Below are 18,096 nucleotides of genomic sequence, written 5' to 3'. Positions count from 1 at the left end.
ATCAGCACAATCCCATTCCATCCATGCCCTCCATGATGTTTAAGTTCAAGACACCCCACAGAAAGACTAGGCCCATGCAAGACTCAATACCCCTGGTGAAAAGGCCACAAGTACAGCCCCAGAAAACGAAAATCACTGAAAAATCAGCACAATCCCATTCCATCCATGCCCTCCATGATGTTTAAGTTCAAGACACCCCACAGAAAGACTAGGCCCATGCTAGACTCAAATACCCCTGGTGAAAAGGCCACAAGTACATCCCCCAAAAACGAAAATCACTGAAAAATCAGCACAATCCCATTCCATCCATGCCCTCCATGATGTTTAAATTCAAGACAACCCACAGAAAGACTAGGCCCATGCAAGACTCACTACCCCTGGGCATAAAGGTTGAAAAGTAGGCAAAATGGTTGCAGGCCTAACAACAATGCCTACATTCAAAATGGCCACTTGCCTCCCAGCACATGGCCAGGGCCTGTAGCAGCACTCAAAATGGCCCCCAGCCACATGGCCTGTCCCTCCCCATGAACACCCCCAAAAATCGAAAAACACTGCAAAATCAGCACAATCCCATTCCATCCATGCCCTCCATGATGTTTAAGTTCAAGACACCCCACAGAAAGACTAGGCCCATGCAAGACTCAATACCCCTGGTGAAAAGGCCACAAGTACAGCCCCAAAAAACGAAAATCACTGAAAAATCAGCACAATCCCATTCCATCCATGCCCTCCATGATGTTTAAGTTCAAGACACCCAACAGAAAGACTAGGCCCATGCAAGACTCAATACCCCTGTTGAAAAGGCCACAATTACAGCCCCAAAAAACGAAAATCACTGAAAAATCAGCACAATCCCATTCCATCCATGCCCTCCATGATGTTTAAATTCAAGACAACCCACAGAAAGACTAGGCCCATGCAAGACTCACTACCCCTGGGCATAAAGGTTGAAAAGTAGGCAAAATGGTTGCAGGCCTAACAACAATGCCTACATTCAAAATGGCCACTTGCCTCCCAGCACATGGCCAGGGCCTGTAGCAGCACTCAAAATGGCCCCCAGCCACATGGCCTGTCCCTCCCTATGAACACCCGCAAAAATCGAAAATCACTGAAAAATCAGCACAATCCCATTCCATCCATGCCCTCCATGATGTTTAAGTTAAAGACACCCCACAGAAAGACTAGGCCCATGCAAGACTCAATACCCCTGGTGAAAAGGCCACAAGTACAGCCCCAAAAAACGAACATCACTGAAAAATCAGCACAATCCCATTCCATCCATGCCCTCCATGATGTTTAAGTTCAAGACACCCCACAGAAAGACTAGGCCCATGCTAGACTCAAATACCCCTAGTGAAAAGGCCACAAGTACAGCACCCAAAAACAAAAATCACTGAAAAATCTGCACAATCCCATTCCATCCATGCCCTCCATGATGTTTAAATTCAAGGCACCCCACAGAAAGACTAGGCCCATGCAAGACTCACTACCCCTGGGCATAAAGGTTGAAAAGTAGGCAAAATGGTTGCAGGCCTAACAACAATGCCTGCATTCAAAATGGCCCCTTGCCTCCCAGCACATGGCCAGGGCCTGTAGCAGCACTCAAAATGGCCCCCAGCCACATGGCCTGTCCCTCCCCATGAACACCCCCAAAAATCGAAAAACACTGAAAAATCAGCACAATCCCATTCCATCCATGCCAACCATGATGTTTAAGTTCAAGAAGACACCCAACAAAAAGACTAGGCCCATGCTAGACTCAATACCCCTGGTGAAAAGGCCACAAGTACAGCCCCCAAAAACGAAAATCACTGAAAAATCAGCACAATCCCATTCCATCCATGCCCTCAATAATGTTTAAATTCAAGACAACCCACAGAAAGACTAGGCCCATGCAAGACTCACTACCCCTGGGCATAAAGGTTGAAAAGTAGGCAAAATGGTTGCAGGCCTAACAACAATGCCTACATTCAAAATGGCCACTTGCCTCCCAGCACATGGCCAGGGCCTGTAGCAGCACTCAAAATGGCCCCCAGCCACATGGCCTGTCCCTCCCCATGAACACCCCCAAAAATCGAAAAACACTGCAAAATCAGCACAATCCCATTCCATCCATGCCCTCCATGATGTTTAAGTTCAAGACACCCCACAAAAAGACTAGGCCCATGCTAGACTCAATACCCCTGGTGAAAAGGCCACAAGTACAGCCCCAAAAAACGAAAATAACTGAAAAATCAGCACAATCCCATTCCATCCATGCCCTCCATGATGTTTAAGTTCAAGACACCCCACAGAAAGACTAGGCCCATGCTAGACTCAAATGCCCCTGGTGAAAAGGCCACAAGTACAGCCCCAAAAAACGAAAATCACTGAAAAATCAGCACAATCCCAATCCATCCATGCCCTCCATGATGTTTAAGTTCAAGACACCCCACAGAAAGAGTCAGTCCACCCACCACTGAGTACCACTGGGCAAAAGGCCCCAAAACAGCCCAAAAATCGAAAATTCCAAAGTTGTAGTTGCAGCAACTGTAATGCCCCAAACAAACTTACTTGTAAAATTTCTAATCCAACAGTGTGATCCAAAGAAAGTCAAAAAGGCCTCAAATCCAAATATCCAGCAGCATCCACAATAAGTAATCCTTCCAGCTCCAGATCCAAATGAAAAGTGACCAGGAGATGGACAAAGCACTGGGAGGAGCCTGCTGGACAGGAACAGGAAGTTGAAGACTGTGGGGCACTTCCTTCCTCCCACCCCCCTCCCCCCCTCCCCAAAATGGACTCCTCGCTAAAAAAGTGCAGGCAAATGTCAACCTAAGGAGTTATTCAGATAAAAATCATCATTTCAAGAAGGTTTATGCTGCTTGCTGGTGGATTTCTTGTGCAGAATTGCAAATTTTATATTTTCGCTTGTGCGAGATTGTTGCTGCTCGCCGCATCTCAAATCTCACAATTGCGAAGTACCGCGAGACGTGATCTCGCCATACTCGCGTTGACAAACTCTCGCTGTGCAAGTTGGCAAGCCGCGATGACGTAATCGCGCTCGCCAAATTCCCGCGGGATCCCGCAGCAAGATCCAAAATGGCGCAGCACTCGCAAAATATCGAGAAAAACAACTCGGCAAACGATGATAAACGCCGCGCGCCGCAAAATTGTATCACGAAGAAAAAAAAAATCCGCTGCGTGCGAATTTGCGGATTTTGCGGGAAATTCGCAAATTTCGCGGATTGCGAATTTACCGAAAATCCGAAAAATCCGCGAGCGTAACGGATTTTCCGCCCATACTTACTCCGTACCCTTGGTGCTCTCACCTGACCCCACTGCTCGGTGCTCTCACCTGCCCCCCCGCACTGCTCGGTGCTCTCACCTGCCCCCCACTGCTCGGTGCTCTCACCTGCTCCATACCCTTGGTGCTCTCACCTGCCCCCCACTGCTCACTGCTCTCACCTGCCCCCCCCACTGCTCAGTGCTCTCACCTGCCCCCCCGCACTGCTCGGTGCTCTCACCTGCTCCGTACCCTTGGTGCTCTCACCTGCCCCCCACTGCTCGGTGCTCTCACCTGCTCCATACCCTCGGTGCTCTCATCTGCCCCCCACTGCTTGGTGCTCTCACCTGCCCCCCACTGCTTGCTGCTCTCACTTGCCTCCCCACTGCTTGCTGCTCTCACCTGCCCCCCCCACTGCTCGGTGCTCTCACCTGCCCCCCACTGCTTGCTGCTCTCACCTGCCCCCTCACTGCTCGGTGCTCTCACCTGCCCCCCCCCCACTGCTTGGTGCTCTCACCTGCCCCCCACTGCTCAGTGCTCTCACCTGCCCCCCCACTGCTTGGTGCTCTCTCCTTCCCCCCCACTGCTCGGTACTCTCACCTGCCCCCCCACTGCTCGGTGCTCTCACCTGCCCCCCACTGCTCACTGCTCTCACCTGCCCCCCGCACTGCTCGGTGCTCTCACCTGCCCCCCTTAGCTCGGTGCTCTCAACTGCCCCCCCACTGCTCGGTGCTCTCACCTGCCCCCCCACTGCTCGGTGCTCTCACCTGCCCCCCTCAGCTCGGTGCTCTCAACTGCCCCCCACTGCTCGGTGCTCTCACCTGCCCCCCCACTGTTCGTTGCTCTCACCTGCTCCGTACCCTTGGTGCTCTCACCTGCCCCCCACTGTTCACACCTGCCCCCCCACTGCTCGGTGCTCTCACCTGCCCCCCGCACTGCTCAGTGCTCTCACCTACTCCGTACCCTCGGTGCTCTCACCTGCTCTGTACCCTCGGTGCTCTCACCTGCCCCCCACTGCTCACTGCTCTCACCTGCCCCCTGCACTGCTCGGTGCTCTCACCTGCCCCCCCCAGCTCGGTGCTCTCAACTGCCCCCCCACTGCTCGGTGCTCTCACCTGCCCCCCCACTGCTCGTTGCTCTCACCTGCTCCGTACCCTCGGTGCTCTCACCTGCCCCCCCACTGCTCAGTGCTCTCAACTGCCCCCCCACTGCTCGGTGCTCTCACCTGCCCCCCACTGCTCTCACCTGCCCCCCCACTGCTCGGTGCTCTCACCTACTTCGTACCCTCGCTGCAGCCTCGGCCCGGTGGTCTCCTGCAAGGCCGTTGCTCTGTTGTTCCTAAGCTCGCAATGGATGCTCTTAGGTACAGAACGGTGACATTGGAGGCGGGAGCTGAGTGAAGCCCTGTAAGCGGTGAGAAGCGATGAAGGGTGATGAGAAGCGGTAGCAGGTGGGGCGGGTGAACACCTATCAGGCACCAGTAGCGCCAGGCCGCCACCACTCTGTGATGGGAGCGGGAGTGGGGGGAGCAGCCAGTCAGCCGGCCCACCAGAAGCGGAGGTCCGGTCCAGTCGGGTCAGATCCGGCCGGACTGGGTTGGGAGGCTGCCCGACGCTGCGAGGCAGCTCCGGGCTGCTCGGCCCCCAGGAAGCACAGCGAATTCGCCTACGCAGGCTTCCATGGGTTTTTCTGGGCTTCTGTGGACTGGACCCGGCTGCCTGAGACGGGAGTGACGGCGGAATCAGAGGGCTGGACGAGACAAGCTTGGTCCTGCAAGATGCTCACAGACGCTCACAGCAGCAGTAGCAAACAGGCGTTCGTGCAGTGGGGACCCCTCGGTGCATGCGCCAGAGCTGTGGGACCCCGGGCAGATCATGAGAGGCAGCGGGCTTTTCTTGTCATCGTGTGTTGGAACCACACTCCCATTTTTCATGTCATAGTGTACTTGAATGACATCCACGTTTTTTTTGGTGTAAAAAAGGGTGAGAAATATGAGGTAGTCTGTCAGTCGCAATACTGGAGAGAGGACAGATTGTCTCTAATGTAATGAAAGTGTCCTCTGCCTCCTTGTCCAAGGGAGATGTTCAGGGTGACTTTTGTAGCAAGATCTTGTAAAGTTTAACCAAATCAGCACATCCTAAAACCAGTTCTCGACACTAGCAGGTTATGCCTGGAGTAGATGTTAGTGTCACTAGAGCTGGGCACAGGTCAGGGTGAGGGATTTGAATATGACCAGAAGACAGGGGTCCTGCACGAGCTGTGAAGTCATGAATGAGATGTCATGAGCGGGGAAGGTAGAGCTGATGTGAAATCGGGGTTTCTTTCTGCTATTCCTTTGATGGTTAAGTGAGAAGATAAGTGGACCCGTGCTTTGCGTTGGTCCAGGTAACAGAGATGAGTAACAACCCAGGCCATACTGGAAGAGGGAAGAACTTTGAGGGTTCTTGAGTAGCATGGGAGCTGCATGGGGCAGAAGGGGGGTTGAGTACAGTCACAAATAGCATCAAAGGTCATTACAGGCCACACAAATACCAACAACAGTCACATAGAGCAGACACACTTAAGGGTTGATTCTGAACTGGCAGGGACTCTGGGTCGGTCAAGCTGCAGTAGCCCATTGATGAGAGCCCTGGCACTTATGATTTTACAAACTAAGCACTGGGCACAAACATTTGAGGCTGAGGCTGAAACAGGTCAAACAGAAGTGAGACTTCAAAAATAAGACACAACCATTGAGAGAGCCTAGAAAACCAGGAGCAGTGATTTAACATTTGTATCCTAGGGATTCCAGACAAGCTGGAGGTGCAGACCGAGATGCAGAACCATGCAGCTGGATCACTAAAGCAGCCCCAGGAATGGGAGCACGAGTTGTTTTGGAAGCACAGAAACAAAGAGCCAGACACACAGGATTTTGGAGGGGGATCTGAGACAGAAAAAGGTCAAGAACCAGGTTCAGTTTGAAGGTACTTGTTTTCTGATCAAACTATCTATCTGTTCTATAATCGGAAAAAAATAAGAGAGTTGATAGCCTCATCAACCAGATCCAGACAGAGGGGCAAGGCCAGACCCAAAATAATAGCCGAATAACTGATTATGAATGAAGGCATCACTAAAACACTGGCCAATGGTAAAGAGCGTCAGAGTTTACAGGCTATATTCAAAGAGTCCGGATTAAGTATGTATTGTTTTTAACACAAACAAGCTTCATGCCGAGGAAGAGGAGAGGGAACTGACAGATGCAATCTCAATCGGTCTTCTTTTCTGATAAAATATCGGCAGCCAATAATAACTCACGTGAAATATTTAATATAGGGGGTCAATTACGATGGCGGTGAATCCGCATCCCCTGGGCCTGTGGAAGCCACCGCCAGCCCGGAGGATGCGGATTCACCGCTGCGGTCATAGCAAACACCCACCGCCAGATTAGGATGGAGTTGGGATCAGCGGCGGACGGCAAGTCCGTCCGTCGCTGATCTGCGGTGGGTGTACGCAAATATGGTGGCGGTGTATGCAAGACACCGCCAGCCATATTACGATGCAGGCGGAAACATGCTTTTCCATGGTGGATTTTCCACCGTGAAAAAGCATGTGGTCTTTTGTTTTTGGGGGCCCGTTGCGAGCCCCCAAGGTGTTGGGGGGTGGGAGGTGCACATGGGGTGTACCTATGGTACCCCCCTGCATTTGCATGCACAATGCGTCAGGCACCGCGCAGTGCCTGCCGCTTTGTGCATGCAAATGCATAGCATGCATATTTGACTTTGCGTCGGATGCTGCTTAAAGCAGCACTCGCCGCAATGTCAAATATACAGGATGTGACCGCCAGGGTGGCGGTCACATCCTAATTCCAACGGGGGAGGTCCGCCATCCTAATAGGCTTCATAGTTAGGCAATGTCTCCACCAAGTGTCTCTTTCACAACCTTTAGCAGCATCTGTCATCATATGTAAGCAGGAGTCTTGGTTTTTACGGTTAGATTCTTAAAAATGTAGCTAACATGGAGGTCAACCCTATTATTTTTAATAAAGAGAAAAGTAGATGGCCACAGTCCGATCTGCCTGACGATCCTTGCCCCTTCGCATCCTTACCTCGACCTATGAGGTGCTAAATCCTATTTATAATCAATTACCTAACAGTTCTATCCACTCCGCCCCTGTGCCAGCATGCTGGAAACAGGTCAGACTGGTCCCACCACTTAAATAAAATACAACAGATTGGTCCCTGCTGGAGAATTTCAGGCCTATCTCTCTATCACCGGTGGCTTTTATTATGCTGGAGAAACTTAATGCATCTGTGCGGGCAGATTAAAAGATCTAAAGTTTGTTCCCAGCAGGTGGGCGGATTTTCAAAAGCTCCCGCCCTTTTGGAGCAGACTCAGTGTATGCTCCAGTTTGACATGAGTTTTCAAAATGCTCCTGCCCGGTTGGAGCAAAGACAGGCTTCCTTGTCTGTACCGGTGCATGTAGGAAACTGCTGAGTCTTTGGGGTGGACTTTTTGGGACACAGCAGGTGAGCTATCCCCCGGGAGATGGGGTTGGTTGGGCTACTAAAGGCTCATGGGGGGCAATGCAGCACTCCTCCCTTTCAAAAAGGCCAGGGGGATGGGGTCCCTAGGGAGTATGAAGACTCTAGGAGGGGGACTGCGTGACCCCTACCCTTTTTGGGACATGTTTGCCCTGGGGATGTGCTCCTCAGGCCTACAATGGTACAGACAGGAGGGCCCTGTGGCCCAGCCCTTAATTAATGAAATTGCTCCTGGGGGATGCAGTCTCCAGAGCTGTGTGCCCCCCCTCTTTTTGTGCAGTTTTCAGTCTAGGTGAGGGATCCCAGGGAGGGGGGGCAGTGTTTTGCACATAAAGGTAGTAATGCACTCAGTCTGTAAGAAAGACTGAAGGGTTGAAACACAGTGCCCATAAAATATAAACTTCATTTTGACAAGTGTTATCTGTAAGTGCAAGCAATTTGTGTTCTGGATTCAAGACACAATGTATGAGAGGTTGTATGGGGTGTGAGTAGGTGTTTGAGGGGTTCTGTGCCTGTGGCTGATGTCATCAGTGATGTTACTTGAGATATCATAAGTGATGTCATCAATGTTGTCACTGACCGTGTCATGAGTGATGCAATATGTGAGGCCAGAAGTAATGCATTACGGGGGTGTATGTTATAGTTAAGACAGGTAACTATAACTGCCAAATTTCACTGGTCTTGTACGAGTGAAATCTGCGCCTAACATAACGTCCCTGTAGCCTTTGTTTTTTTATTGACTTTATAAGTTTCTTTTGATCTATTTGCCAACTATAACATCCCTCTAACTTTTCATTTTTAAGTGAATATCTAAGTTTTAAAACAAATCTATTTCCTGACTATAACGTCCCTATAAACTTTGTTTTTAAAGTGAATTTAAGTTTTTTTTTAACTAGTAGTCATGTTTGAAGTGTAGTTGACAAAGTGGGTGGGGCCTCCAACCAGCTTTCAGAAATCCTGCTGTGTCTGACTTACTGGAGGTAATAGTAGGGCTACGTGAATTCATGAGTGAGTGACTGGTTGTTTAAGTTTCTGTATAGGTGTGTCAGTGGGTACATGACTGGCTGTATAGGTGAGTGATTGGTTGTCTGAGTAGCTGTCTGAGTATCTGTGTGGGTGGCTGAGGGTGTGTGTCATTGCTTGTATGGATGAGTGAGTGAGTAGGTCAGTGGTGTGTGGGTTGGAAGTGTGTATGTGAGGGGTTGTATGCATGAGTGAGTGTATGTATGGATGTGTATTTGAGTGAGTTGATGTATCAGTGGTATATGTGTGAGTAACTTGCTATGTGAAAGGCAGTATAGGTGACTGATGTGTTACATGAGTGACTGTATAGTTGAGTGAGTGAATGTGAGAGTGGCAGCATAATTGAGTGTGTGCTTGCGTAGTATATAGGTGAGTGAATGCATGTTAGTATATGTATGAGTGAGTGGGTGTGTGTGGTAAACACCCTAAATATTGATTCCAAAATATCGAATCAAAAATATAGACTGCCCAGAATATCGAATTATCAAAATATAGTCAGTCAGAATATCGAGTTTGGGGTATGAAATATCGAATTCCATAATATCTAATTTAAAATATCTATTTCCATAATACCGAATTTAATATATATATTCCCATAATATCGATTTTTTTTTAGTGTTATGTATTGTAGTATTTGGATTAAAATTATGTATCAATTTTGTAATGTATGTTTATTTTTTATAAAGTTATGAATGTTATGTAATTTAATTTTTGCGTAATTTAATTCTATAGTGGGTTTATAGGGGAATAGGGTGGGAAGTAATTTAGTTATAGCAAATTAAATATCAAATTGTATTTATATGTATTGATAATTAATTATTAATTGGTAAGTAATTTTTATTAATTGGTAATTAATATTTTTAATTTGTAATTATTGTGTATTAATTGGTAAATAATTTGTATGCATTAATTTATAATGATGTTAATTGTATTATTTATTTGAAGCGAGTTGTGGGTTTATAGGGGAAATAGGGTGGGAAGTAATCTAATTATAATAAAGTTAATATTTATTTTTATTTATGTGTATTGATAAATAATTGCTTGATAATTAAATATGAATTGGTAATTAATTGTAATTAATTGGTAAATAATTTGTATTAATTGATTAATTGATAATTATTTTAATTGCATTATTTATTTGGAGCGGGTTGTGGGTTTATAAGGGAATAGGATGGGAAGTAATTTATTGTTATAAAGTAAATATTTATTTTTATTTATATGTATTGATAATTAATTATTAATTGATAATTATTTTTTCTTAATTTGTAATTAATATTTTAATTGGTAATTAATTTTAATTAATTGGTAAAACAATGTAAATTATTTTTTTATTAGTATGGCTAATTAATGTAATTGTATTTTAATATTAAATCATTACTTTTCCTACTGTTGTACTCCCTGGAGTGGGAATAGTAATTTTTACCCCCTGCTATCCAACGGTTTCCCTACTGTTGGACTCTCTGGAGTGGGAATAGTAATTTGTAACCCCCCCCCCGCTATCCAACGCTTTCCCTACTGTTGCACTCACTGGAGGGGACTAGTAATTTTTGCCCCTACCCTATCCATTTTTTATTTTATTTATTTTTTCTCTTGTTTTATTTTTAATCCCCTTTGTTGACATGAGCAGGGCACAATAAGATACAAAATCATAGAGCACAGATTCCAATATACTTAGTACAGAACAGTACAGTTTGGGTATATACATGCATAATCATAAATTCCAGTATTAAATAATACAAATTTCTTCATGTTTCATCATTCTGTTCCTAACTTCCACTGAATAAGAGGGCCCCAAATTTGCATACCCAGTTTTTTGCCCTTTTTTCCCTTCCTGGCGTAGATAGCAGTTTCCAATGTTTGTACTGATAACATTTTACCTAGCCATTGATGATAGGTAGGGGGATTTGGGTCAAGCCAAGCCGAGGCCACAAACAATCTAAGGATCGCTATTGCTACGAACACAAAGTATTTACAGTTTAACTGCCCATTAGGGTTTACCCCCAACAACATAGTAGCTGGGTTTAACTCTATTATTGTTGCTAAAGCGGTTTGGAAAACATTTCCAATATCCTGTTTTAACTTATCTAGGTGCGGGCAAGTCGAGAAGATGTGTATCAAATTCGCCTCCGAACTGCCACACCTAAAACAAGTAGTTCCAGATATACCCCCCCATTGAGCAATTTTCCATGGCGTATAATAAAGGTGGTACAGAATCTTATAGTGCTGGGCCTGAAGGGACGATGAACACAGCATTTTACTTCTCATTTCTAATGATTCAGTAAAAATATCCCTATCTATATCTAAATCTAAAGACCATTTATCTGTCTATTTCTCAAGATCATCTTTCTTTAATTTTGTCATCTCTGAGTAAAATCTCTTTATAGTGTAGTCATAGCCATTTTCTATAAGATCCATCATTATATTTTTTTCCAAATCCCAATGATCCCCCTTTTTTATTCAATATACAACTTCTAATTTGGAGGTACTTGAAGAAATGGTTTGTGTTCAACGTGTACTTATTTTTCAGATCTATAAATTGTAATATACCTTGATCACCTAGCATATCTCCTATCTTACCTATCCCCCGCCTCTCCCATTCTTGATATACAATTCCTGAAAACACTGCACTGGGTAAAGAAGGGTTATTTTTAAATCTGGTGTATGCATTGTATTTCCCTAATCCAGCCTTCTTAGAAAATCCTTTCCATATATTATAAGCAGCCATTACTGTCTTAAATCGTGTTCTTTTAAAATAGCTTTCATCCGTAAACCTCAAAAATATATTTTCAGCATTTGTGCCCAAAACCAAACCATAAATAGCGAGCGAGCCTATCTTGTCCCATCCATCCATCTCTGCCCCTCCAATCAGACCCACCATACCTTGCAGTGCTGCAGCCCAATAATATAACATAAGATCCGGTAATGACCACCCCCCTCTCTCCCGTGGAAGTGACATATACCTCAACGTCCTCCGCGTTTTGCCTTTAGCCCAAATAAAGCGATAAATCATTTGTTCACAAATTTTAAACCATTTGTTATCAACTAAAAGTGGTATTGCCCTGAAAAGATATAAAAATGTTGGTAAAATCAACATTTTAATAATATTAACTCGTCCTACTAACGAAAGATGTAGATTCTCATATCGATCCAAATCTTTCTTTGCTTTATCAATTACTGGAGCGATATTATTTTCCACTAGATTATTTAAGTCTGCTGAGATATTAATTCCTAAATACCTCCCTATTAGTGCCACTCGACTGTCATCGCAGGGAGTCATTGAGTTTTTAATAATTTGGGTTTTTGATGCATTCAGGGAATAGCCTGAAACTTTTCCAAATCTTTGGGCCTCCGCCTCTACCAACGCAGTCGCTTCTGTGGGGCTAGGTGTAATCACCGCCACATCGTCAGCATAGGCGAGTATCTTGCATGGTCCAAGTGCTGTGTTTAATGGTGTGATTTCTGGAGATAATTCTATCTTGCGAATTAGTGGGTCCATATACATGGCAAATAGCAGCGGGGAACATGGACACCCCTGCTGTGTACCTCTCTTAATCGAGAATTGTCCTGTAGTACCCCCATTTATTCTTAAGGCTGCGGCCAGTTCCTTATACAGGGTCTGGAGTGCTTTCACATAACCATCCTTCATCCCGGCTCTAACTAGAGTGTGCCACAGATAATCCCAGGAGACCCGATCGAATGCTTTTTCTGCATCCAGCAACATTACTGCCATCGGGTCTCCTGTTACCTCGGCAGCATCGAACATAGTTATAACTTTCCTGATGTGATGAGTCGTCCCTCTTCCGGGAATAAAACCATGTTGACTATCACTAACTAGGGTACTTATTATTCTAGCGAATCTTATAGCCAGGGCTTTTGAGTATATTTTAGTATCATTGTTCATCAGCGTGATTGGTCGATAGGACCCTGGTTCGGTCGGAGGTTTCCCTTTTTTTAGAATTAACACTATATCTGCACCCCCCAGGATTTTGGGACAGACTCACCCGTCTGGGTGGCTTGGATCGTTTTAGTTAAATCTTGTCCTAAACATCCCCAGAAAATTTTATAAAACTCTAAAGGTAACTGATCTGGGCCAGCAGCCTTTCCTGAGGGGAGGGTAGACATGGCCTCTTTAATCTCGATATTATCCAACAGAGCCTCTAACTCATCTGCCTCTTCAGAAGACTATAACTGCATGTCTCCCATATTACTCCCACCGCAGCGCTCCCTCTGTTATGTTCGAAGAACTCCTTAATCCATTTGGACATATGTGTTATATAATCATTATCTGAAAAGAGTCCTCTCTGGAATGTCCATACCCTCCTTAGCTTTGTTCATCCTCCTAGCTTCATCGTTAAAATTAAGGGATTGTGGTCACTAAGTATCCGAGGGAGTCTGTCAATTTTTAATCTGGTCATTAAATCATTTGATAAAAAAAAATAATCTAATCTAGCACAGATGTGATGCGGTGCGGAGTAGTATGTGTAGCCTCTTTGCTCTGGTCTTATTGTACCCCAAACGTCTCGTAGGGTGTTATTTCCTAGAAGGTCGATAAGGGCCTTATGTACTCTTTTCTTCCTACCATTGTACTTTCTTGTTGTGCCTACTCCCAAACCCTCTGCCCCGTTGATGTTCAAATCCCCTACCCTATCCAACGCTTTCCCTACTGTTGCACTCACTGGAGTGGGAATAGTAATTTTTACCCTCCAGCTATCCAACACTTTCCCTGCTGTTGCACTCGCTGGAGTGGGAATAGTAATGTTTACCACCCCCCCCCGCTATCCAACGTTTTCCCTACTGTTGCACTCTCTGGAGTGGGAATAGTAATTTTTACCCCTACGCTATCCAACGCTTTCCCTACTGTTGCACTCTCTGGAGTGGGAATAGTAATTTTTACCCGCCACTATCCAACGCTTCCCCTACTGTTGCACTCTCTGGAGTGGAAATAGTAATTTTTACCCCTACTATATCCAATGCTTTCCCTACTGTTGCACTCACTGGAGTGGGAATAGTAACTTTTACCCTCTCACTATCCAACAAATTCTCTTCTTTTTTTACATTATTTTAAGTATTTTTTATTTAATTGTTTTTAATATTTAATTAATTATATATTATTTTTAATACATTTACCAAATTCGATATTTTAGTTAACTATATTTTTAACAATCTATATTTTGGATTCAATATTTTGGTACTTACCTGTTTGTAGATAGGGCATTCTATATTATGTCCCTCGATATTAAGTCACTGATCCTTAGTGTGTATATATGTATGGGTGAGTAAGTGGCTGTGTGATTGACTGTATGGATGAGTGACTAGGTATGTGAACAGCTCTATGGGTGACTGACTCAGTGTGTGAGGGGCTATATGGGTATATGAATGGTTATGTCAGTGGCTGTATTAGTGAGTGGGTGTATGAGTGGCTGTATGGGTAAGTGAATGGATGTGTGTGTAGATCTATGAATCAGTGAGTGGGTATGTAAGTACTGGTATGGGTCTGTGAATGGTTGTGTGGGAGTGGCTGTATGAAAGGTTGTGTGGGGTGTCAGTAGGTGTGTCAGTGATTCTGTGGATGTTATCATCAGTGATGTCATCAGCTATATCATTTTAGATGTCATGAGTGAGGTTTTTTAAATGCTAATTCCTAACTATAACCTCTCTGTAACCCTTGTTTTTCAATGAATTTCTAATGTTTTTTAACTAGTATTCATGTTTGCAGAGTGGCAGAGAAAGGGGGCAGGACCTCTGACCAGCTCTCAGCAATCCAGATGTTTGGGACTTATTAGAGGTAACAGAAAGGATTGCCGGCCCCAAGGGCCCTCAGCATCTAAGGGGACATCATCCTCCAACTAGCAGTGCACCATGAGGCAAGTTTGCAGAGAGGTGGAGAAAGGGGGCATGTCCCCTGAAGACCTCTCAGTAATCCCACAGTGTGGGACTTCAATTTTCAATTTCAATTCAATAAACTTTATTCGGTTTACACAATGGGAAACCATAAAAGTTACAAGTTTCAAGTTAAAATACAAACCCAATTTAAAATACGCAATACACATTTACAATAAGTATACATTCCCAAGCATACAAAACAGTAATTATAATATGTGTTCAGTAATTAAAGTGTAAGGAGGGCATCATATAAATTCCAATAAATAGTTAAAAGCAGTTATGTCATAAAGTACATTAGGCAATTCCTTTAGAGTTCCAAAAATTTTCTATACTTCAGCGAATATTTCAGAAAGCCAGCCACGAAAGGGATACAATCGGGTTTTAACAATTGTAGGTAGTAGAGAGGGGGGCGTACCTGCGTAAAATTTTGCTTTTTTAAACCGTTTTTAGATAAAAGCCCCTAGGCATTTCATAAAATTTACAAAAAAACATAAAGTGCAGCAGATCCTGTGGAGACATATTGTCGCAGCCACAGGGTGCTCGCACTTTCCCTTTATAACACCCCCTAGGAACAGCTAATAAAAGATGGAAATAATCCATTCTAAACCTGATTAGCAGGAATCGCTCGTGGACGGATAACGGTCACAGTAGATATGGTTCCAGATCTAAAGATGTCTTGAGCATCATGTGTTTATGAACACTGATCTTTAACAATTCTTTCTCCTCTCTTTCCATTTTTCTACGCAGAATAAAGGAGTGTTTTACAAGTGCCACATCTTCCCTGGTGATGCAATCAGGTGTTAAAAACAAATCCTGACGTCCCAGCTCACTAAAACACCCTTGTAAATATTTTATCCACGGAATGTAGTTCATGTGGTCCAGGCTCAGGATCTCTTTTAAAAGTTTATGCGTGAGATCAAGATGTTTATTAGTGTAATGGTTTCATTGGCATATTTACAAGCCGCTTGCACAATGTTTGACATTAATGCTGGTATAGAGATAGTGTAATGGTTTCATTGGCATATTTACAAGCCCCTTGCGCAATGTTTGACATTAATGCTAGTATAGAGATAGTGTAATGGTTTCATTGGCATATTTACAAGCCCCTTGCGCAATGTATGTGTGACTCTGTATAAGATCATAGTGATGGGTAAATCAAGCTTCAGTCACAGTATGATCTTCATAAATTGAGATAGAATATATAAAAAAAAGAGAGGCATATTTACAAGCCCCTTGTGCAATGTTTGACATTAATGCTGGTATAGAGATAGTGTAATGGTTTCATTGGCATATTTACAAGCCCCTTGTGCAATGTTTGACATTAATGCTGATACAGAGATAGTGTAATGGTTTCATTGGCATATTTACAAGCCGCTTGCGCAATGTTTGACATTAATGCTGGTATAGAGATAGCATAATGGTTTCATTGGCATATTTACAAGCCCCTTGTGCAATGTTGGACATTAATGCTGGTATAGAGATAGTGTAATGGTTTCATTGGCATATTTACAAGCCCCTTGTGCAATGTTTGACATTAATGCTGGTATAGAGATAGTGTAATGGTTTCATTGGCATATCTACAAGCCCCTTGTGCAATGTTTGACATTAATGCTGGTGCAGAGATAGTGTAATGGTTTTATTGGCATATTTACAAGCCGCTTGCGCAATAATTGACAATAATGCTGGTATAGAGATAGTGTAATGGTTTCATTGGCATATTTACAAGCCCCTTGCGCAATGTTTGATATTAATTCTGGTATAGAGATAGTGTAATGGTTTCATTGGCATATTTACAAGCCCCTTGCGCAATGTTTGACATTAATGCTGGTATAGAGATAGTGTAATGGTTTCATTGGCATATTTACAAGCCCCTTGTGCAATGTTTGACATTAATGCTGGTATAGAGATAGTTTAATGGTTTCATTGGCATATCTACAAGCCCCTTGTGCAATGTTTGACATTAATGCTGGTATAGAGATAGTGTAATGTTTCATTGGCATATTTACCAGCCCCTTGCGCATTGTTTGACATTAATGCTGATATAGAGATAGTGTAATGGTTTCATTGGCATATTTACAAGCCCCTTGCGCAATGTATGTGTGACTTTGTCTAAGATAATAGTGATGGGTGAATCAAGCTTCAGTCACAGTGTGATCTTCATAAATTCAGATAGAATATATAAAAAAGAGATGCATATTTACAAGCCCCTTGCGCAATGTTTGACATTAATGCTGGTATAGAGATAGTGTAATGGTTTCATTGGCATTTTTACAAGCCCCTTGTGCAATGTTTGACATTAATGCTGGTACAGAGATAGTGTAATGGTTTCATTGGCATATTTACAAGCCGCTTGCGCAATGTTTGACATTAATGCTGGTATAGAGATAGTGTAATGGTTTCATTGGCATATTTACAAGCCCCTTGTGCAATGTTGGATATTAATGCAGGTGCAGAGATAGTGTAATGCTTTCATTGGCATATTTACAAGCCGCTTGCGCAATGTTTGACATTAATGCTGGTATAGAGATAGTGTAATGGTTTCATTGGCATATTTACAAGCCCCTTGCGCAATGTTTGATATTAATGCTGGTATAGAGATAGTGTAATGTTTTCATTGGCATATTTACAAGCCCCTTGCGTAATGTTTGACATTAATGCTGGTATAGAGATAGTGTAATGGTTTCATTAGCATATTTACAAACCCCTTGTGCAATGTTTGACATTAATGCTGGTATAGAGATAGTGTAATGGTTTCATTGGCATATTTACAAGCCCCTTGCGCAATGTATGTGTGACTCTGTCTAAGATCACAGTGATGGGTGAATCAAGCTTCAGTCACAGTGTGATCTTAGGCACATGATCAGAATATTACATATAATGTACCATGTCTGTCTCTGCCAACAGTATGTGTGACTCTGCCTAAGATCACAATGATGGGTGAATCAAGCTTCAGTCACAGTGTGATTTTAGGCACATGATTAGAATCTTACATATAATGTACCATGTCTATCTCTGCCAACAGTATGTGTGACTCTACCTAAGATCACAGTGATGAGTGAATCAAGCTTGAGGCACAGTGTGATCTTAGGCACATGATCAGAATGTTAGATATAATGTACCATGTCTATTTCTGCCAACAGTATGAGTGACTCTGCCTAAGATCACAGTGATGGGTGAATCAAGCTTCAGTCACAGTGTGATCTTAGGCACATGATCAGAATGTTAGATATAATGTACCATGTCTGTCTCTGCCAACAGTATGTGTGACTCTACCTAAGATCACAGTGATGAGTGAATCAAGCTTGAGGCACAGTATGATCTTAGGCACATTATCAGAATGTTAGATATAATGTACCATGTCTGTTTCTGCCAACAAAATTTTTCTCAGGAACTTATTGAAATGTC

The sequence above is a fragment of the Lissotriton vulgaris genome, chromosome 7, assembly GCF_964263255.1.
Source record: "Lissotriton vulgaris chromosome 7, aLisVul1.2, whole genome shotgun sequence".
NCBI lineage: Eukaryota > Metazoa > Chordata > Amphibia > Caudata > Salamandridae > Lissotriton > Lissotriton vulgaris.
Note: the sequence above shows the minus strand (reverse complement) of the source record.